This window comes from Mirounga leonina, unplaced genomic scaffold (genome assembly GCF_011800145.1).
Source record: "Mirounga leonina isolate KUSES-001 unplaced genomic scaffold, KU_Mleo_1.0 Mir_151, whole genome shotgun sequence".
NCBI lineage: Eukaryota > Metazoa > Chordata > Mammalia > Carnivora > Phocidae > Mirounga > Mirounga leonina.
In genome coordinates, this window is record NW_023270377.1 from 59,420,663 (window position 1) to 59,444,896 (window position 24,234).

The 24,234-nt window shown below is 40.6% G+C and overlaps 1 protein-coding gene across 1 annotated transcript in view; it reads right to left on the bottom strand.

Moving 5' to 3' along the window:
• The window catches only part of DYNC1I2 (dynein cytoplasmic 1 intermediate chain 2), a 143,803-nt gene that overhangs the window by 113,498 nt on the left and 6,071 nt on the right, over positions 1-24,234 (bottom strand). Inside the window, exons 2-3 of the mRNA XM_035007780.1 lie at positions 21,431-21,646; positions 16,648-16,797 (exon numbers count right to left, since the gene is read on the bottom strand). The gene's annotated coding sequence lies outside the window, so the exon portion shown is untranslated. The remainder of the gene's footprint in view (positions 1-16,647; positions 16,798-21,430; positions 21,647-24,234) is intronic.

Sequence of the window (24,234 nt, forward strand, 5' to 3'; positions counted from 1 at the left end):
GTAGGTCCCAGGGGTACAACACTCATAGAAACTCCTACAGGCCTAACGGCTCTCCCTCCCAGTCTCAAGGAAGCTAACACTCTCCACTCTGGGGGACCCACCACAATCTACCTCACCAGTCAGCCACCTCATTGTGCTTCAGGGAGCAAGCTTAGCTTAGCTCCTTCAAGGGTTAACCTTTAAAACAAAACACTGACTGGGCGCCTGGGTGGCTCAGTTGGTTAAGCGACTGCCTTCGGCTCAGGTCATGATCCTGGAGTCCCGGGATCGAGTCCCGCATCGGGCTCCCTGCTCGGCAGGGAGTCTGCTTCTCCCTCTGACCCTCCCCCCTCTCATGTGCTCTCTCTCATTCTCTCTCTCTCAAATAAATAAATAAAATCTTAAAAAAAAAAAAAAAAAGGGCACCTGGGTGGCTCAGTTGGTTGAGCGACTGCCTTCGGCTCAGGTCATGGTCCCGGGGTCCTGGGATCGAGTCCCGCATCGGGCTCCCTGCTCTGCGGGGAGCCTGCTTCTCCCTCTCCCACTCCCCCTGCTTGTGTTCCCTCTGTCAAATAAATAAAATCTTTAAAAAACAAAACAAAACAAAACACTGACTAGCCCCTAAAAGCCTCTAAGAAGATTTTAATCCTCTTCTCTGAAAGGGGAAGTGATGGGGTATGAGGTTGTGGGGTGTGGGGGTTGGAAAAAAAGAGGCTAGCCTCAAGAATCCAAGGGTTTGGCTCTCCTTGCAGAAGGCAGGAAGAGAAAAGAATGACCTTTTTATTTTGTTTTATCTCCTACAACTGTGAGACAATGTAGATTTAAATATCTTCATCAATTGCCCTGGCTATGACTTTTATTCAGTTCTAGAAAAGAGCAGAGCTGAGTCAAATGGTGGTGAGAGAACTTGCCAGAGTCAGGCATCTGAGTTCTAATCCCAACTTTGCTATGATTTATAAATACGTGTTGAATGAGTAAGCAAATTGCCTCAGTGATGTGGGGTTTACCATTACCTCTTACTACATCTCCTTCATTTGCAAAACAGCAATGGTAATTATGATATCTGCCCTACTTCTCTCAGAGAATCACTGTGAAGATTTTTAAAAGGAGGAAAGGAAAAGAATTTTGAATGAGTACAAAGATTGGTTACTGTGAGCGGCAGAATAATGGCCTCCTAAAGCTATCCATGTCTTAATCCCCCGACCTGTGAATTTGTTACATTAAATAATAAAGAATTCCGATTGCAAATGGAATAAAGGTTGCTAATTGGCTAACTTTAATTTAGGGTTATCCTTGATTATCTGGGTGGGCCTAATGTAATCACAGGGTTTCTAAATGTGGAAGAGGGAGGCAGAGAGTTAGTGTCTAGGGTTAGCAATGTGATGTGAGAAAGATTCAACCAGCCATTGCTGGCTTTAAAGATAGAAGAGGACCCAAGCCAAGGAATGCAGGTGGCCTCCAGCTGGAAAAGAAAACAAATTCTCCCCCTAGAGCCCCCAGATCTACCCTGCCAACACTTGATTTTAGCCCAGTCAGATCCATTTTGGATTTTGAATGGTAAGATAATCAATTGTGCTGTTATAAGCCACTAATCTTGCAGTAATCTGTTACAGCACCCATAGAAAATTAATACAATTGGGTTAAAATGTTTTAGATGGCACTGGTCCTTAACACCCTAGAACAAAAAATGGGTCTCTCTAGACTATTAACCATAATCGGGTGTTTGTTATGCAAACTAAGGTATCCATGGGTAAGGCTCCCAGTTTTTAGTTAATTTGAAATATCATAGTACCCACCATCAAGTACATTATATTGATATGCATTTTACATGTTTGTGTTTGCTGTGGATCAGTGCTTCTTAAAGTGAAGTGTGAGGGTGTATTAATCCCCTAGGGCCGCCATAATAAACTGGCGTGGCTTAAAACAACAGACATTTATTATCTCACAGTTCTGGAGGCTAGAAGCCTAAAATGAAGGTGTCAACGGGGACAGACTCCCTCTGAAGGCTCTAGGGAAGACTCCTTCCTTGCCTCTTCTAGCTTCTGGTGGTTGCTTGGTGTCCCGTGGTTCATGGGAACATAACTCCAATCTCTGCCTCCATCTTCACATGGCCTTATTCCCTGTGCGTCTCTGTGTTGTCTCTTTCTCCTTCTAAAGACATCAGTCTGGGATTTAGAGCCCATCCTAATCTAATATGACTTCATCCTAACGTGATCACATCTGCAAAGACCTTATTTCCAAATAAGGCCATGTTCATAGGTACCAGGAGTTAGGACTTCAACTCCCTTTTAGGGGGACACAGTTCAACCCAAAACAGAGGGCTACTTCCTCAGAATCCCTGTTGTGCTTATTAAAGATGCAAATTCCGGGGGCCCACCCCATACCACCTGATTGGGTTTCCAGGGATGAGGCCAAAGAATCTGCTTATTTAACAAGCTCCTCTCATGAATATTAGTCACCTAAACTTTCAGAACCATTGATATGTTCAGTGGTTTTACTTTTCATAATTTAAAATGGTAAGGAAAGATAATTTAGCTTAAAGCCACTTTGGTCTTCCAAATATTTGTTGTATATATTTATAGAAGTAAAAAATGCAGGAAGCTCTCCTCCTGTGTACAATGGTATCCACAATTTCCACAGGATGCTAAAGGCTCCCAAGAAAAACAGCAGGTGTTCAAATAGTTCCATAAACTCAAAGCTGACCTGTTTTTACTTTCAAGCTTCTCTGAAATGACCTCCAAGTTGGGAAATTCTTGGCCTAGGAACAGAAGAGGTACCTAACAAAAACACTGATGTGAAGGAAAAAGAGAAGGTGGCCTTTGAGCCCCTGCAACACAACATGGCCCCAAGAGAAAGAAACAAGCCCTGACATGTTTTCTGAGAGTGATACAGGTGCCTATGAGGAGGTGGCCCCGGGGGTGGGAGGGGGCAGGGTTGGGGGAACAAAGGAACAGAGAGAAATTCTGGGGAATCTGACAGAGGCAACTCAAGTTCCTGGGAAAGTTCTGTGTTGTGTTTGTCTCTCCTCTGAGACTGTTAGCTCTGAGCCAACACAACTGTTATGTGTGTGTCCTAAATAAGTAGCATCCCTCCCTTTGTTTTCTCTAGCCAAGATTTATTTGAAGAATATTAAAGTACATAGGTTGTATATTGAAATACAAGGAAAGATGTTTGCCAAAATAGAAACAGTGGCTATCTCTGGATGGTGGGATTTTAGGTGGTTTTTACCTTTATAATTTTTGTTTGTTTTTTTGTTGTTGTTGTTGCTGTTGTTTTAGAACTTTATAATTTTCTGTGTCTGGTTTTGTTTTAATGAGCATTTATGATTTACAAAATCAAAAAATAAGCCACTATAATTGTAAGATAGTGGTGTCTACAAGTACTTTGTGCATGTGAGATGGTAGATAAAATAATAGCAAACAACTGAGTTAGTTGTGAATAGAAGTCCAATCCATTAATTAAGATTCTTTTGTTCTCCGTGGCAGACCATCATGCCATGAAGTAAGTCAGGAACAATCCAAGGAAAAAGAAAGAGAGCCCTGTGGCTCTCTCAAAAATGGTTTTATTTTCTCCCTCTTCCCCTCCTACATCTCAAATCTGAGGATAAGAAGGAAGGAAGAGAGGAGGTGAGTCAGGAGAGGAGTGGGGGGTTGGGGGTGGCCTGCTGTGCCCAGGGTGTGGCTGAGATTAGGGGCAGGGAGCCGAGGGATTGGTTGGAAAATGGATGGAGAGCTGGAACACTCTGTCAAGCCTATAGGGCAGCTTGCTGAGATTTTTATTTACTTATCAAGTGTAGACCAAACAGTATTGTATTAAGAAAAAATTATTTGACTACTGGTCCAGGTTTGGGGTCCCTACTCTTTTTTTTTTTTTTTTTAACGCAGAATCCCATGCCTTATCGGATGTCTTTACTTAACATGGAAATAAAAGTAGTCCCTGGATATTATCCCAGCTCTTTTATAATGCTTTCTAGAACATTTCTAGCCAACAGGGTGTTTATAGTGTTTAAAGTTTTAAAATACAAACTTACAGAATTAAACTTATATTTTTATTTTCTATGTATTTTGACAGGTAAAAAATAACTTTGTAATTTTCACCACACAGCAGTATATACCCATAATCCACACTTCCAACTATGACATGGTTTTTACTGGGGTAGGGATATGCTAGAATGACTAGAGACTTACTTCAAAACTCATCCTTACACAAAGACCCTTTGAAATTAGAGTGTCTGTGGAAGGGAAGAGAGTGGGGAGATGCCAAGATGAAGCATGAAAGGAGCAGACTCTAACAATTTTTTTAAAAAAAGAAAGATGTAAGCTGTTAACACTGTGTGTAAGGGCCATAGCATTTGGAAAAGTAATAGGTGCTGGAGGCAAAGACAAACATTCCAGAGCAACATGAATGTTCTAGTGAGGTGAGGGGGAGGAAGAGAGGCTTTGCCAGGGTAGGTAGCTGGGTTGTCCTGGTGTGTAGCTCTGAGCCTGGGACCTACTTTTGGAACCCTGCTGAGAAAGGCTCATCCATCCAGTGTCCAGGAACTCAAGAGGGCAATGGCCAGAGTAGATCAAGGAAAGGGAGCCTGAGAAACAGGCAAGAAAAAAATTGATACTTAGCACTCTGCTTACTTCTAAAAAGTGTGTGTGACTGATCCTAGAGAGAAATTATTACTTGCCTTCCAATAGCCAAATGTGACCTCTTTGACCTCAGCCATAGCAACTTCTTACTAGACACGTTGCCAGAGGCAAGGGAAACAAAAACAAAAATGAACTATTGGGACGTCATCAAGATAAAAAGCTTCTGCACAGTGAAGGAAACAATCAACAAAACTAAAAGGTATCCTATGGAATGGGGGAAGATATTTGCCAACGACATATCTGATAAGGGGTTAATACTCAAAATCTATAAAGAGCTTACCAAACTCAACATCCCAAACCATATAATCTATGGGGAGTCTGCTTCTCCCTCTCCCTCTGCCCCTCCACTCCTCCACTTGTGCTCTTTCTCTCTCTCTCAAATAAATAAAATCTTTTAAAAAATTAAGAACTTACTAAACTCAACACCCAAAAAACAAGTAATCCACTTAAGAAATGGGCAGAAGACATGAATAGATACTTTTCCAAAGAAGACATCCAGATGGCTAACAGACACATGAAAAGATGCTCAACATTACTCATCATCAGGGAAATACAAATCAAAACCATGATAAGATACCACCTCACACCAGTCAGAATGGCTAAAATCAACAATACAAAAAACAATAGATGTTGGCGAGGATGAGGAGAAAGGGGAAGCTTCTTACACTGTTGGTGGGAATGCAAACTGGTGTAGCCACTCTGGAAGGCAGTATGGAGGTTCCTCAAAAAGTTAAAAACAGAACTACCCGATGATCTAGCAATTGCACTACTAGATATTTACCCAAAGGATACAAAAATTAAGATTCAAAGGGATATATGCACCCTGATGTTTATAGCAGCATTATCAACAATAGCCAAACTATGGAGAGAACCCAAATGTCCATTGACTGATGAATGGATAAAGAAGATGTAGTATGTGTGTGTGTGTGTGTGTGTATATATATATTGGAATATTACTCAGCCATCAAAAAATGAAATCCTGCCATTTGCAACATGGATGGAGCAAGAGTGTATTACGCTAAGTGAAATAAGTCAGAGAAAGACAAATACTGTATGATCTCACTCATAGGTGGAACGTAAGCAAGAAAAGAGATGAACATATGGGAAGAGGGAAAGAAAAAAAGGAGAGCGGGAAACAAGCCATAAGAGGCACTTACCGATAGAGAACAAACCGAGGGTTGAGGGTGGGGGATGGGCTAGATGAGTGATGGGTATTAAGGAGGATATTTGTTGTAATGAGCACTGGGTGTTCTATGTAAGTGATGAATCACTGAACTCTACTCCAGAAACGCATATACACTGTATGTTCACTCGCTAAAATTTAAATTAAAAAAATTTTAAAAAGAATATAAAGCCAAGGGGGTGGGGGGGAAACCAAATAGTCAAGTGTGATGTTGTTAAGTCTTGACTGAGGGGATATAGGAAGGAAGCTAACATTTGGCGAGCTCCCACTATGTGCCGGCACTTTGCTAGATGCTTCTTACATTATTTTAGTTAATCCTTCAAAACAGTGCAGGAGATAACACTGTTGTGCACATTACGCACATGAGGAAACTAAAGCATAGGAAGGTTAAATAACTTGTCAAAATCACAGAATTAGCAAGTGGCAGAGCTTGTAGGATCTACCTGGCTGGAAAATCATTGCTCCTTTCACTGAGTAGAAACACCATGGCAAACTAGAGAGTTCAAATCTCTACTTCTATTTTTGCTTCTGGTCACTGCTGCCATCCATTACAGAAGGACTTTGGCCTTGAACTTTTCAACTCATTCTTTAGTGTAGATATCACCATCACATGGTGTGTTAGTCCAGGTCCTCCAAGAAGCAGAGCCCAAGACAGGATCAGATGTGCAGAGATTTTATTAGGGGAAATGTTGATGTGGCAGAATATGGGGCAGGAATGAGAAAAGGCTGAGAGTTATCAGACTGCAAAGCAAGTCTGATCCCGGTGAAGAAGAAAGGGAAGGAAGATTAGATGGAAGGTTCCTGGACCACTAAGCAATCTCAGGAAGCTTAGAAAGCTTTTGGGAAGTCCTTAGCCAAAATAAGCTATGAGGGTGATGACTCTGGAGCCAGAGTCACCTTGAACCAAAGCTGAGAAGTCCCACACCTCCTAGGAATGAGCCTGCCTTAGTATCCCTGCCCTATTCAGCCATTGGACAGGAGCAGCTATGAGCATCATGGTCTCTGTGTAACTGCTAGGATGGACAGAAAAGTGAAAGACAGGGCGCCTGGGTGGCTCAGTTGGTTAAGCGACTGCCTTCGGCTCAGGTCATGATCCCAGGGTCCTAGGATCGAGTCCCGCATCGGGCTTCCGGCTCAGCGGGGAGCCTGCTTCTCCCTCTGACCCTATCCCCTCTCATGCTGTTTCTCTCTCTCTCTCTCTCTCTCAAATAAATAAATAAATAAATAAATAAATAAATAAAAAGAAAAGTGAAAGACAACCCACAGGATAGGAGAAGATATTTGCAAATCATATATCTGATAAGGAACTTGTATCCAGAATATATAAAGAAAATACTTCAATAATAAAAAGATAAATAACCCAATAAAAAATGAGCAAAGAATCTGAACAGAAGTTTCGTCAACAAAAATATACAAATAGCCAGTAAGTGTGAAATGATGCTCAACATCATTAGTCATTAGAAAAATGCAAATAAAAGCCACAATGAGATATACTTCACACCCAGTAGGATGGCTATGATTAAAAAGATGGACAGTGGGGTGCCTGGGTGGCTCAGTTGTTAAGCATCTGCCTTCGGCTCAGGTCATAATCCCAGGGTCCTGGGATCGAGCCCCACACTGGGTTCCCTGCTCTGCAGGAAGCCTGCTTCTACCTCTCCCACTCCCCCTGCTTGTGTTCCCTCTCTTGCTGTGTCTCTCTCTGTCAAATAAATAAATAAAATCTTAAAAAAAAAAAAAGATGGACAGTAGCAAGAGTTGACCATAGTGTAGAGAGTTGGAAAGTTCATATATTGCGTGTGGGAATGTAAAATGGCGGAATTGCTTTGGAAAACAGTCTGACTGTTCCTCGTAAGTTAAAAAGACTCAGTGATTCTACCCTAGGTATATATTCAAACGAATTGAAAACCTATACCCACACAAAAACTTATACACAAATGTTCATAGCAGCATTATTTATATTAGCCAAAAAGTGCTCATCAACTGATGAAGGGATAAACAAAACGTGGTCTATCCATAAAATGGAATATAACTAGGTCATAAAAAGGAATGAATAACAGAATATTATTCAGCCTTAAAAAGTTAGGAAATTCTGTCCTATGCTACAACATGATGAAACTGGAAGACATTATACTAGGTGAAATAAGCCAGATACACAAAGACAAATAATATTTGATTCCACTTGTGTGAGGTACCTAGAGTAGTCAAACTCATAGAGACAGAAAATAAAATGGTGGGGGCACCTGGGTGGCTCAGTCGTTAAGCATTTGCCTTCGGCTCAGGTCATGATCCCAGGGTCCTGGGATCGAGCCCCGCATCGGGCTCCCTGCTCGGCGGGAAGCCGGCTTCTCCCTCTCCCACTCCCCCTGCTTGTGTTCCTGCTCTCGCTGTCTCTCTCTGTCAAATAAATAAATAAAATCTTAAAAAAAAAAAAAAACAGAAAATAAAATGGTGGCTGCCAGGGGCTGGGGGTGAGAGGGAGGGAGGAGTCATTTTATGGGCATAGAGTTTCATTTTTACAAGATGAAAAGAATTCTGGAGATTGGTTGCACAACAATGTGAATGGACTTTATGTTACTGAGCTGTACACTTGAAATGGTTAAAATGGTAAATTTCATGTTTATGTGTATTTTACCACAATTTCAAAAAGGGCAAAACAAAATGGGAAAAAAAAAAAAAAAAAAAAAGGAATGAAGTACCGATATGTACCGTTAGGTGGATGGACGCGAAACCGTTGTGGCAAGCCAAAGAAGCCAGACCTAAAAGGCCGCACGTTGTATGGCCCCATTTACACGAAATAGTAAAGACAGGCAAACCCATAGAGACAAAAAGTAGCTTAGTGGTTGCTGTCGCTGGAGAGAGTAGAGAACGACGAGGAGCAACTGCTCATGGGAACAGAGCTTCCTTTTGGAGCGATTAAAATGCTATGGAATCAGAGAATGGTGACGGTCGCCCGACTTTGCACATACAGGAAAAACTACTGAACTGTATACTTTCAAAGTGAGTTTTATGGTACGTGCATTATATCTCACTAAAGATGCTATTTTTTTAAAACGCCGCAATGGGTTGCAGAGCCCATCAGCACGGGAGCCTCAGTCAATTACACTCCCTGCAGTTGCAGATCTAGGAGGTGCCTTTTCATGGCGGCCACACACGAAGGCCTATTACAAGTATATTTTTGGTGTTGATCATAATAGTTACCTAAAATGCATTAAGTGCAGCTCTGAGCAGAGTAATGGGCTAAATTAGTTCCTCCAAATGATTTCCTTTTCCAGGATTCAGTAAGTGCATGGTCCTGATTTTCTCACTGAGGGTACATGAGTTTTGACACCGCTATTTCCCTGCTGCGACCGTTCTGCTTCTGAGAGAGCGAAGGCTATGTCAGCAGAAAATACGAAATGGTTTCAGATCTACTTTGTGACCCTAACAAACATAAAAGTAGGATGAAGCGACTTGGTATTTTCAACTGCTGACCAGAGCCACACTTATGCAAACTGTCACATGAGTCATTGCTGCCGTCATCCTCACTTTGGGCAAATGAAATGGAAAGAATGAGGAATGGGATGAGCCCTGGTGAAATAAGACGGGAATGCTTGTGGCTCAAGGTACACGGTGATTTTTTAAAGTTCCAGATTTACTAGCTTAAGTGGAAGATAAACCAACATCCAATTTAAAATAAATTTCCCAGAGACGTAGAAGGAACAAAAGGAGGGAACACTACCAGAAGTCAGACATTTCTCAAATTACTTTACTTAAAGATATGTCTTTGGAATCATGTGAATGTGATGCGTGATTAAAATAAAATGGAATAACTATGAAAATTTAAAAATCCAGTTAGTAAACCGGACTGTGTATTGAGTGGGTAGCTTAACTGCACAGAGAAGAACTATTTCAAGGTATTTTAAAACATAATAATTTGACTGGGATGTACTCTAAGGCAAAAAGAACTGCAAAAACAAACAAAATTGAATTTTTTCCAGTAGTCATATTGTCAGTGTCAATAACATTGTTATAGCTTATTCTAAACTATTATGTATGTAATAGGATAAAGCAAATAAGTAATTATGTTAATTCAAGGAGAGCCAAGATATTCAACAAAAAATTACAAATATAAAATCAGAGAAGTTAAATAAAAACCATGTAACCCTAAATTTGAATTAGAAATGTAAATGCATAATGCATTTTCTTTTTTTTTTTTTAGAGATTTAATTTATTTATTTGACAGAGAGAGAGCACAAGTAGGCAGAGTGGCAGGCAGAGGGAGAGGGAGAAGCAGGCTCCCGGCTGAGCAGGGAGCCTGATGCGGGGCTTGATCCCAGGACCCTGGGACCATGACCTGAGCCGAAGGCAGACGCTTAACAACTGAGCCACCCAGGTGCCCCAACATAATGCATTTCTATTAAAAAATATTCCCTGGTTCTATCTATTAGAAAAGCCTAGGGACAATGATGAACCCCAGCTCATCAGTCTACCGTAGCACCAGACTGTAGTTTCTAAATACAACTTCTCACCAAAAGGAACTGGCCTCTTGGGGAAATGGCTAATTAACTGGGGCAAACATGATTCTGATGAGTTTGGAATATCTTGTCATATTAGAAAGCAAGGAAGCTATGAAAAGCTATGGGGGTCGTGATAAACGGATTCAGAGGCCAATTTGAAGAGGCTCCCATGGGACAAATTTAAGCATCAAGATGAATAATAACTGCAATGGAATGAAACACATTAAAATCTGTGAGGTTATAATGATGCTAAGCAAACAAAAAAATATTGGTCATCTTTGGAGAATGCTAGGGAACCAAATCATTTTTCTTACAAAAAGGAAAAGAATCCAGCATTTATTCTGCCTTTCCTGTATAAATTATACCTTAGGACCATAAAACTGCTGATAAAAGGAACTTTTCTTGATAGGGTTAAGCTAATAAGTGAAGAAGAATGATAAAAATAGAATATGATCATTTTGCCACCTTCTAATGAATTAATGCATATAGACAATGGTCATCAAGTGGCTGCTAACATTACAGAAGACAACCAGACATTTTCCGCCCCCTAGTGGAAAGTCACCATTATGACATATTCTTGATAAGCAAACCTGAATCCAATAGAGGTGTCAACAACCTATGTCTATTTCAATTTCAATTTCCCTGACTTAACCTGTATGTATTGTCCAGTAAGGCAGGCACCAGCCATTTGTGGCTATGTGAATATAAATTATAGCAAAATAAAATAATTCTATCCCTCAGTCCCGCTAGTACAATAGCCACACATGCAGATATAGAACATTTCCATCACCACAGAAAATTCTACTGGACAGGGCTGAAACTCTAACTACTAGTTTACAGGCAGTACAGGGAACTGAAGAACGTGATTCACACAGCATGAGGATTCAACCACTAAATCTAGGATATGGGAAACTATAGAACAAATGACCCAGCCCTTTCAACGAATAAATTACAAGGGGAAAAAAGGAGGGAGACGGAATGGACAATTTAAAAGAGGCTTAAGAAAAACAACCAAATGTAAAGCATGAGCCCTTTGGATCCTGATGGTAAAATTCTGAAACACATTAATGAGGAAAAATTTAAATATTGATGATACTTGGTGATAGGAAGAAAGTATTTTTTTTAGGAATAGTGATATTTTTGGTTATGTCTAATGAAAGATCCCTTATCTTACAGAGGTATACCCTAAACTTTTACCAAAAAAAATGATTTGATGTCTATATTTAGCTTTAAAGTAAACCAGTAGGCAAAGAAAATTAATCAGGACATAAAGGGCATTAAGATTTGCTGTATGTTGATAACTCTTGATGTTGGACATTCCATTAAAGTATTCTTGCTTTTGTATATGTCTGAAGTTTTCCATATAGGGGCACCTGAGTGGCTCAGTTGGTTAAGCATCCAACTCTTGATTTTGGCTCAGGTCATGATCTCAGTGTTGTGAGATCGAGCACCACATGGGGCTCCATGCTAGGTGTGGAGTCTGCTTAAGATTCTCTCTCTCCCACTCCCTCTGCCCCTCCCCCATCCCTCTTTTTCCCTCTCTAAAAAAAGAAAAAGAAAAAAACATTTTTTAAAATAACTGGTTTATCTTTTAAATTCATAGAATAGGTCTGAAGCCATTTGGCATTTTTTTGTTGTCCTATTTTTTTATTTTCCTTGTCAGAACGTTTGAAGCAGAGAAATGGTGGCATTACGGTCTGCTGCATTGTTCTCTGACATGCTTCTCATGCTGTGAAATTACCTAAACTTGCTTTCCCATTACATTAGCTGTAAGACCACTAAGGTAGGTGTGTCCAGTAGCCATGTGACATCCAATGTATGCTCTGAAGAGATCATGATATCCAAAGAACCATGGAAGATGCTGGAAGCACAAAGATGAATAAAATACAGTTCTTAACTTCAGGGAGCTTACATTCTCATGGGGAAGTGGTCATATAATAAATAAATTACTATAATAAAGTACGCACAAAGTTTAGAGTGGCCTGAAGAAGAGATTGGTGGTTTCTCTCTTGGGGTGGGGTTAGAGAAAGCCTTCATTAAAGAAGGCAGACTTTGTACAACATTTTAAAAGAACGAAAATGTGCTTTCCAGATTGATAGCAGAAGCAAGGACAGACAGGCATGGAAGAGGCTGGTATGTTTGGGAGACCATGCACACAGTGACTCGCTGCTCTGGAGGTGTTGGTTAGTAAAATTCCTGTGTCTTTCAAGTAACTTAAGTCTTACTAATGGGAAATTTAAATTCAATTCAATAAATCCAATTCAATAAACTCTCATTTCACTTAAGGGAATACCTAGCAAAGCAAATGAATAACTGAAAACATTCTACCATTGAAGCACTTTCTATGCACTGAACACTCTCCCAGAGTCTGTGGAAAGCCCAAAAGAAAATAGGAAAAAAAGGATTTTCTGGTCTTGTTAGAGAGGTAGGATTTACATGTGTGGAATAATGACAAACAATGAGTAGCCCTACTGGGCCAATGTGATTCCTTCTCTAGGCAAACTGATCTGCTAACACAAAAGGAAAAAAGAAACAAAAAATGTTAGGGATTTTTAAAATCCAATCTATGTAGGATTTTACAACTATGTATGTGTGGACATACGATGAATGCATGCAAATTTAGGGCAGAGAGGAAGCCTAGAAAATGGAAACCAGCTGACTTTTTAGTAGGGTGGGTGGGATTGTGATTTTTTAACTTTTTAAAAATTTTAGTACTATTATGTTAATAAGTAGAGGAAACTTTCTAATGCATACAATAATTTGGACTTAAAACAGAAAGATCGTTCTTAAAGATTGAAAGGAAATGGGAGACAGTAAAAAAAATAAGGCCTAAATAACCTTTCAATTTTGGTAAATTCAAACTAATCAGTTCTCCTTGGCTGGGAAGAAATGATAAGAAACCTAGAATATTTAGAAGCCGCATTAAAACAAAGCTATAACATCTCTCCCGTGCAGGCTCTGGGTAATTCATTTGGTTAAATGGGTGCGCAGAAAGGAGACCGTGTCCCTCAAACTGAACAATTTCGATGTCTAATTTGAGGTCAGATCCCTTTTAGCAGAAGACGTTTTTTGTCTGGCGAATACGGCAAATGCCAGCCTCTCCCACTTGTCCTCTCTCTGGATTATTTGCTTACTCTGGGAAATGAAAGGATGGCATGGTTTGTGAACTGGGAGTTGTTATTCTTTGCCTGCATATCATGTTGGCGCTTTTTTTTGTAAGAAAACCATAAGAATATATAAAAGTTTTTGATGAATAGAACCCTTTATTTTTAGCAGAAAATGGATGGAACAGTTTGGGGCTTTGCGGCCGCCCGTTGCTGTCGTGAGCACCTCCCACCGCCTTGACTTTTTATTCTGCTGCATACTCGGTGCCAAGATTTACATGGCCGCTGTGGGGAACAACTGGATTGAGCATAAGTAAGAATAACTGCTTTTCCCCTGGGGAGAGACAAAAAGGATAAGTGCACGAGGTGCAGAGACAATATTACCGGGAGTTATATTCTTGTTCAGCTCTTTTATTCGCTCTGAATCCTGGATTCTGTTGCAAATAATAAAAGCAAGAAGCCAGTTGGCTTGGAGCCAAAGTCTGGGATTAGTAGAAGAGACCATTTTGTTTGGGGCTAAAAATATGTTGGTCAGTGATGGTTCTATACATTACAAATACGGCCGTTTGGATGGCAAGTTGGTTTTTTCATAAATTGAGATATTGCCAAGGAGGTGCAAATTAATAACAATTTGGATGGTTGGGAAAGACAAGTTTCTGTCAGAGCACCTGGGAGCCCAGACGGTGTTCGTACACACCTGTTACTACTTGCAACACGTCCTCAGTTTGCAACATGTTCTCTGAGTTTGGGTTGGATTGTTATTATTCCCTTAACAACCTGCACCTTCCCTTAGTTCAAACTGTGAGGTACTTTTTACTCTAACACTAAAATCAAATGATGTCATTTTTTCCTTTTCGCTCTCATCTCAAATATTCCCCTCCTTTTTTTTTTTTTAAATTTTCCAGAAAATAGATTGATTTGGTTGAAAGAACTCATTTTGAATTCAGGCAAACTTGGGTTGGAATCTTAGCTTCCCTACATGCTACCTATCTTTAATGATCCTAGGGAAATTACTTACTTTTTCTTTACTTCAATCCCCTCCTTGATAAAATGATAAATGATAATAATACATATCTCATTGGGTGTTGGTGAAGATTATTGGGAATATATATAAAGATCATTTTGCACTGCACCTACGCAATAGTAATATTGCATAGTAACAAAATTTTATCTAGATCATTATTGTGGGGTAAAGCAGCGTTCAGAAGGAAATTTATAGCTTAAAATATAAAAAAATAAGAAAGCTTTTAAAAATGAAAGGAGTATTCAACTTAGAAAGTAAGGAAAAGACAAAGAAGATGTTTATGTTATAAATAGGATACCTTCTATTTCTAGTTCTATGGAAGACTAGATGTCCAGAGAATGTCTTCCAATATGGAATTTAAAATTCTGGATGAAACATACTTTTATTTATTTATTCATTTTTTATTTATTTGACAGAGAGAGCAAGCACAAGCGGGGGAGCAGCAGAGAGAGAGGGAGAAGCAGACTCCCCACTGAGCAGGGAGCCCGATGTGGGGCTGGATCCCAGGACCCTGGGATCATGACCTGAGCCGAAGGCAGACGCTTAACTGACTGAGCCACCCAGGCACCCCGAACCATACTTTTTAAAAAATATATTTTATTTATTTATTTGACAGAGAGAGACAGCGAGAGAGGGAACACAAGCAGGGGGAGTGGGAGAGGGAGAAGCAGGCTTCCCACGGAGCAGGGAGCCCAATGTGGGGCTCGATCCCAGGACCCTGGGATCATGACCTGAGCCGAAGGCAGACACTTAATGACTGAGCCACCCAGGGGCCCCAAAACATACTTTTAAATACCTTTTAAAATACTTGGCTGGCCTATTGGGAAAAGGAAGAATATCCCTGCCACAGGTAATAAAAAAGTAAAAGTCCCGAGAGGTAGGCCTGTCTGATGCTGGTGTTTGCCAGAGGTTTCTAGTTAACTTTGGTAGCCGTATGCTGAAGAGGATAGACAAAAACACAAGGCCTGTAAGTGCTGAGAGGACGGCCTGGAAATTTTCCACATGAGGCCAGAATTCTAGAAAGGTTATACTAGGTCCATTCAAGATGGTTGAACTGGGGGGTGGTGGTGAGGGTGGAACACCCTACAGAGAGAGACAGTGAGGGGAATTTACCTGTCATCTTTAGATCTAAATAAAAAGAAAAAATGGGGGAAAATACTTGGAGAATATCTAACCACAAATTTGTTACAGCACGTTTGGGGCCAGAATTTATACCATCTGTGTTATCTACTCCCTAATAAATCTAAGACAAATATTTGGTTAAAAGTGCTCCCAAATATTTGGTTAACAGGAATGGAATAACAAATAAACCTAAAGAAAGTAGAAGGATGGAAATAATAAGCGAAAAAATTAATGAAACAGAAAATAAACAGCAAAGTACACCTTTTGAAAAGAGTAAGAGTAGTGACAAACCCTCAGAGAGCTTGACCAAGAATGAGGAGAAAACACCAACAACATAGCATGAAAAGACTACATAACTTAGATGCTAAAAGGACTTAGGAGAATACTGGAACACCTTTGTCAATAAATTTGAAAACAGATGAAATGCACAAATTCTTAGAACAATTCTTTTCAAACTTTCACCTGTACCCAATCATCTGGAAAGCCTTTAAAAACACAGATTGCTGCCCCCACCCAACAAGAGTCCCTGATTTCATAGATCTGAGATGCAGTCTGAAAGTTTGCATTTTTAGCAAGTTCTCAGGTGATGAACCATTGAGGACATTGTCCCAGAAAATATCAATTACCAAACACTCTTCACAAGAAAGAGAGATTATTTTATAGCCTCATGCTTTCCTACTTTTTTCACATAATGGCACACACATACAGAAAAACCCCATAATATTGTATGGCGCACTCGGGTAAACAGATGAGTCTGCTCTTGAACTCTATTGATCCCAGCCCCGCCTCGACCTACTTGCTCTTGGCAGCCCCAGTGATTGAAGGGTCAACCTCCTGGGCTCACCTGTACCCCAGACTCCATGTACTGATGTGCTTGTATTCAGACGTACTAGTTATTTACTGCTGCATAAAAAATCACCCCCAGATTTAACAGCTTAACATAACACAGTTATTATCTCACAGTTTCCGGGATCCCTGGATCAGCAATCCAGATGCGGCTCCTCTGGGTCCTCTGACCCTGAGCTCTCCCAAGGCTGCTATCGAGATGTGGGCAAGTGCTACAGTCATCTTCAGGGGAAGAATCTGCTCCAGGCTCACTTACTTGGTTGTTCGCAAGAGTCCATTCCTCCTGGGCTGTTGGCAAGAGTCCGTTCCTCCTGGACTGTTGGTCTCAGAGCTTCAGTTCCTCTCTGGTTGTCCTCTCTGGTCCTCATTCCTTGCCTTGTGGGTCTCTCTCCACAGCTACAGCTTGCTTCTCAGAGGTAAGCAAGAAGAGACAGAATGAGAGTTGGGCAGAAGTCAGTTTTTGGAAACCTTGTCTCAGAGGTGGCGCCCGTCAGTTCTGCTGTATGCTGTTGGTGCAGCCCAGCTCAAGGGGAGGGAATTACCCACAGGCATGGGAACTAAGAGGGGGAGCTCATGGGGGGCCATCCCGAAAGTCTGCTTACCACACCGGAAGAGAAACTGCTTGGTGGGAGGGTTAATGCACATGTTCAGCTTTCCTGGATAGTTACAGATTACCATCTAACAGTATATGATAGTTACCATTACTACAAATTCTCACCAACACTTGCTAATGTCAGACTTTTTCATATTTGCCAATCTGATGAGTATAAAACAGGAACTCATTGTAATCCTCTAGCAGCTAATGAGGGTGAGCGTATTTTCATACGTTTATTTACCACCTAGATGTGTTCTTCTGTTCAAGGCTGTTGCTATTTGTTCATCTGTCTAGTAGGTTGTTATCTTTTTCTTATCAATTCAAAGGAGTGCATATGTCTGGTTACTAAACCTGAGTGTCTCCTCCTCCAGTTTTTGGCTTCTGTTTTCACTCTCTTGATATCTTTTGAGGAGCAGCAGTTTTATTATTTTAGTGTAGTTGAATTTATGCTGCCGATTTTGTGTCAAGAAATCCTTTGTTACCTCATAATTAGAAACATAATATTCTACGTATTCTTCTAAAATTTTAAAGTTTTGCCTTTAAGTCTTTTATCCATCTAGAATGGATTTTTGTGTATCGTGTGAGGTAGGAATTCACTTAACTCTTTCCCTCTTATGACTCATCAATTAGTACTGAAGGGTCTGTCCTCCTAATCTGCAATGCCATAGATAAGTTTTCCGTATATTCATCTATTCGTGGATCTTACTCTTGACTCTGTTTTGGTCCATTGATCTATCTCTGAACTGATACCATGTCCCAAATTACTAAAGACCTTATAATAAATCTTAATGGTTGGTATTTCGGTTATTCCTTCTATTTGTCCATCTCCAGGACTGTTTCGGCCATTCTTGTTTCTTTGTTCACTGATATTTTAGGACCAGCTTATCAACTTCCATGAACAGAATATCATTAAATCTATAGGTCGTTTTAGGGAAATATTGTTGACATCTTTAATGTCTTTTACTGAAGTTTTTAAAAAAGATTTTATTTATTTATTTGAGAGACAGCATGAGGTGGGGAGGGAGAGGGAGAAGCAGACTCCCCACTGAGCAGGGAGCCTGATGGGGGGCTCGATCCCAGGACCCCAGGATCATGACTTGAGCCGAAGGCAGAAGCTTAGCTTAACTAATTGAGCCACCCAGTCCTTTACTGAAGTTTTATGATTTTTTTCCATCAAGGACTTGCACACCTTTTGTTAGATCTATTCCAAGGTGCCTTATATTTTTTGTTGCCATTGTAATTAGCATTGTTCCTTTCTGTGTAGGTGTCGCTGAATTGTAGATCTGCAATTATGTTTTGTCTATTGACCTTAGATTGGCCTGAAAGTTTCTTTTCCCAGTTTTTGCCTGGTTTTAGAATGAAGGTTGCGCTAGCTTCAGATAATGAGTTGGACACTATGCCCGCTTTTCCTATTCTGCAAGATTTCATGTATGATTGAAATTGTCTCTTGAATGTTTGGCTGTTCTTGCCATTAGAAATAGCTGGGCCTAGTGGTTTCTTTGTTGGAAGATTTATAATTCAATTTCTTTAATGGCAATAGCAGGGTTTTCTATCTGGTGTGCCATGGAAGCAAACTGACGGGTTCTGAATGGGTTTTAGAGATTTTAAGCCCTCAGCCCCGAAGAGGCCAAGACAGGCAGGTGAGAAGCAGACGTGGGGCTGCTCTGGCCAAGTTGCCTCTGGTCATAGGCATCCTTGTCCCTTTACCCCACTGTGCCTTTGATATATATTACTAAACTTTTTGATTTCTCCATAAAGATCTTGCATATGTTTTGTTGGATTTATTCCAAAGTGCCTCATAATTTGTCATCATTGCAATCGGCATCTTTCTTCTAATTGTGTTTTCTAAATATTTGTTGCCAAAGTATAGATTTGCAATTGTAGTTTATTGATCTGATTTATGGCCAGCTTACTAAAGTCTGTTATTAATTCTAACAGTTTTTCTATATCATAGCCCGTGTGTGTATGTGTGTGTATGTGTGTGTATGTGCGTGTGCCATGCTGTGAGGAAAGTTAGGAAGCATTGTCTCAGAGAAAGTCTAGCCCTAGTTTCTTCATCTATGAAATGGGATTGAAAAAGTATGTGCTTCGTAAGATTATTACGAAGATTAAATGATCTGGGTTAGGCAGCAGAACAGGAGCCAGATGCTGTGTGTAATTACTGCTAGATGTTTTCATTAGTTTTTCATCTTTCCTCTTCCTTAAGACCTTGTGTTCTTCTCCTGCAGGCTCAACTTGATGCCCCAGGCCATCAACAGTGGGTTTTGACCTTTTCTGGGTCTTCTGCCCATGTTTAGATCCCAAAGGATGCTTTGCATCCTTACTCCAGCAAAATGCAAAAACACATAATTTTGCATATAATTTGAGGAAGGTCAAGATCCCCTTATCTATATGCATGGATCTTTCCCTGCCTCCAAAAGTTTGTGGAACTAGGTTAAGAATCCTGCTGTAAAACAATCCTCCTAGTTCTCTCGAGGGTTTAAGCTGTGCTAGTGGGATCCCCTAGGGATTTGGTACGAATGTACTTTGCTCCTAATCTGGCCATGACATTCTATGTCAGTTCTGATAATGAGATTTGGTCCTGCCTGTCTGACCTACAGCCTAACTTTGGTATCAGGGCCAGATCTTACTTTCCTGTTCTTGAGCCTGCACCTTGGCAGGCTGTTCAGGACCCCCAACGTCCCAGAGATGGGGGGTTCTGCCCTTTTAAGATTAGTCCCTCTAGGACAGGGTGTCTCAGCATTGGCACCACTGACACTTTGTGCTGGACAATTTTTTATTGTGTCTGTCTGTGTGCAGGGGCTGCTGTACGCATTATAGAAGGCTTGCCAGCATCCCTGGGCTCTACTCATTAGATGCCATTAGCACCCCTCAATTATAACAACTACAAATGTCTCCAAACATTGCCACGTGTTCCCGGAGAGACAAAATCACCTCTAGTTGGGAATCACCACTCTGGGGCCCAAAGTCCTGTCATTAAGCTTGTGCCTGATGCCTAGAGTCCTGCTCTCTGCTGACAGACCTCTCTAATACCAACTACCAGCCTAGCTCTCCAAATATAACTTGCTCCTGGGTTTCTCAGGGCCACGTTCTTCTTTCCAATAAAGAGGCCACTGTAATTCTTGCAACATCTTTCTGGCGCCAACAGCTTGGCTGGACTACCAATTGTTCTGTCTCAAGATGCAATTTTCTCTGGCTGGCGTGAATGACCCTCCATCCCCCACAGTTGCTAGCTTTCCTGTAGGGACGGGGTGGAGCTGATTTCAGTCTCTGGATCTGGTCGAGATCCAGTTCTTGCAAGAGGGGCTGTGTTGAGAGATAGAACAGTGAGAATGTGTTTGTTTTCCTTGGAAAAGTAATCTTCCCAGCGGTTTTATGTGAGAGAGCCTGTCCTTTTCCTACGTAAGTGCAGATAAAATTTTCTGAAGGCGATAAATTGCCCCACTCTACTGTGCAACAAGTCAGCTGGGAATGAGCCGCAGAACCACAGAATGTACAGCCTTAATAAATGCCAACAGCACAAAAGTGGTGAGCTTAGTAACAGAGCCTTAGAGAGAGTAAGAAAGATTGATTGATTGAAAGCTTCAAGCAAAGAACAGAATGAGGACAAGAACATTGTGTAATGCTTTTCACAGACAGCATATCTACAAACCACATGAGAAAGAGAGAGTAGAGAAAGTACTGAACAAATTATACTTCGCAGTATCCTAAACCTGGCCTAGGTAATCATAGTGGAGTAGGGGTTGCTGGGAGGGCCCAGCGCCTGAAAGGTACTCCAGGGACTGACACAGATATTGACATTGGGAGGAAATCCACTCAAGTAGGTAAGAATGGCATGCAATGGCTCTAATCAGTTGGAAGATTATTTCTCTCCCATGTGAAAGTTTGGTGGCTTTCTTTTGTAAAGTAGTCAAGGGCCCAGGTTTTTTTCTCTCTTGTTGCTCTATTATCGCTCGAATATTGCTCTCATCTTCATGACCAGGATGTTCCCTTCCCACACCCATATTCCTGCTAGCAGAAAGAGGGAGAAAAGGAAGTCACACCCCTTCCTCTTAGAGGCATAACCCAGAAGTTGCACACATTATTTTGGCTCACGGCCCATTGGCCAGAATTTAGCCATATGGCCACATCATATGGCCATGCCTAGCTGCAAGGGAGCTAGAGGTTCTGGAAGGCTGCATGCCCACCTAAAAATCAGAGGTTCAATTTTTCTACCACCACCAGCCTGAGCACTTCTCATTCTCAGTCTTTCCTCCAAATTCAATTTCCCAAAGCTCCAAGAAACTCTCTGGCAGATCCATTGTTGGAAGCAAAAGATGGAAAGGAAAAGAGTAGGCAAAGATGAGTCTTTTTTAACAAAAAGGGGTTGATAAACACTTAAATTCTGTTTACTCCTAAAAGAAAGGTAACTTTTAGTATAACGCCATCAGGCAGGCAAACTGACCTGATCCTGTGCTATCACTCTACAGGAAGACTTGTCAGCCAGTCGTGGTTGTGCAGTTCCAGAAAAGCCTATGGCGGGATTGTGGGCTCCTGGACAGTGAGGGGACACATCCATGTTGAACTGGCCCTGAAGGGCAGCCAGGGTGCTGAGGCAATCACCCCGAGCAATGCTCATCTTCCAAAGGGTGAAATTTAATTTATGGATGCCAGCATGTTCCTGGGATGGAAAGAATTAGAAACCTAGATGAGAAATGTGTCTTTGGCCACACTAGAAAAGATACTCCACTGTACTGAGAGACTCTAGATTCTGTGGGGTGTGTCTCTTGGCTGGATGGTCTCAGCCGTCTTGAATATCACGAGGACCAGAGGTCTGTGGTTGTAGGACACCACAGGATTATAAGGCTGTAAAGGCAGAAGTGGAAATTAGTTAACAACTATTTACATAAAAGATATTTTGACAAGGTATATGTAAAATTTTTTTGATGTATGTCATTTTATAAGATTATCTTTTTATACTTTTAAATAAACTTTTTTTTAAAGATTTTTTTTTTTTTGAGAGAGAGAGAGAGAGCAGGAGAGGGGGGAGGGTCAGAGGGAGAAGCAGACTCCCTGCCGAGCAGGGAGCCCGATGCAGGACTCGATCCCGGGACTCCAGGATCATGACCTGAGCCAAAGGCAGTCGCTTAACCAACTGAGCCACTCAGGCGCCCCTAAATAAACTTTTTAAAAAAGATTTTATTTATTTATTTGAGAGAGAGAAAGAGAAAACGAGGAGGGAGGGGCAGAGAGAGAAGCCGACTCCCCACCAAGCAGGGAGCCCCATGCGGTGCTCAATCCCAGGACCCCAAATTCATGACCTAAATGACCCTGAGATCATGACCTGAACCGAAGGCAGAAGTTTAACTGACTGAGACACCCAGGCACCCCCATTTAAATAAACTTTTCAAGAGTAGTTTTAGATTTACAGAAAAACTGAAAAGATAGTGCAGGGTTCCCGTATGTATCTTATACCTTTATTTTCAGAGATAAAGGAATTTTTACAGCATAGGAAGAAGCATAAACATCTGCATCTTTGTATCTTATATTTTTAAATGAAGACGTTTTTATTCTGAACATTTTAATGGAGAAATTAAGAACAAAATGAGTCAGTAGTAGAAAATTTTAAAAGGTCCCATTTTCACTGTTTCACCACTCCCTGAATGTGAGATTTTTAGTAAATCACTTAACATCTTCGCACCTCAATTCTGTCACTTATAAAACAGAGATAAAACTAACATTTCACAGAGTTGCTGTGGTGACAACATAATAAAGTATATACGAAATATCTGTATGTGGACCTATTATAAAGTCTGAAACACTGATCAAATCATGGGTCTAATAATTATTCTACAGTATCTGTGGTATTTTAACTGACTGAACACAGTATGTGAGCTGACATGCAGGGGTTAATTAATTTAATTAGCTTGTCATATTGTGGGCTGTTGACTCGGTAAGGAAGGGTTGCTAAACTGATGTTAAAAAAAAAACAACCTAGAAACCATTAAATAATTAAATATCCACTTATAAAAACAAGTAGAATAATATTACTATGTGAATAAATATTATAAAAGTTTAGGTGATTTAATAATTTTCCCCCAATAAAACAATTTAATATGACTGACAAAGGATGTGAAAAAGAAATAGTTCTTAAGGGTGTGTTGGATTTACTATGCCTACTTCCTAGGATAAGGAGCAGAAAAATTGCATGAGATTTGTGTCTGGAAGTGGATTTTATGAACCAAAGAGGGGATGAGGATTTTCCTAAATTGCTGAGGTACATGGGGATGCTTGTAATAGATTTTTTTAAGATTTATTTATTTATTTGAGAGAGAGAGCGCACAAGGATGAGCTGGAGGGGTAGGGAGAGGGGGAGAGAATCCTAAGTAGACTCTGCCCTGAGCACAGAGCCCCACACAGGGCTAGATCTCATGATCCTGAGATCAGGACCTGAGCCAAAACCAAGAGTCGGATGCTTAACCAACTGTGCCACCCAGGCATCCCTGTAGTAGATTATTAACAATGATAATTATCTCTGGGTGATGGCATTTAATTCTTTTTTCTACCTTCTAACGTGTCCAAATTTCCTACAATGAACATGCATTGTTCTTTTGTAATAGAAGTTGTTTAAATGCCAACTGTCAATATTCAAAGTATATGGTGGGTTACCTTACCTTGTTAAAACAAAAACGGTGAAGTATTTGTTTATTTATTTTTTCCTGGTTAAAAAAAAAATGTGATATTTCCTGAAAATCACTAAGCGTGTTCTTCACAATTCAGATTTCCAATAGGCCACCGGTGATAGTTGAAAGATTCCAATAATGAATGGAGGAAAGGGCAAGCTGCTTCATTCACATTTGGGGATCCATGATATAGCATCAGTCTCAGATATAAATCCTTGATTTTTCTCTTTTATAGAATTACTAATATGGAAAGAAAAGCTGCCTATGGTCCTCTGGAAATTAGAGAGAATGCTAAAAATAAAGAGCTAAATTTTTCTTCCAAAAGCAAGGTCCAAATGAACTGGCTTGAATAAACACATTATTGAAAATAGATAGTCATTTCAACTCTGCCCCTTTATTTGTGGACGTCATTGTGTTTTATACAATTAGGAAACGCAAAGATGAGACATAGGTATACTTGGTCTAATGGGAATATAATCTTGGTCCTTCCTGCTCAAATGTGGTCCACTGACCAGCAGCATCAGCATCACCTGGGAGCCAGATGGAAAACCAGAACCTCAGCCTCCACCCCAGATCAGCATTTGAC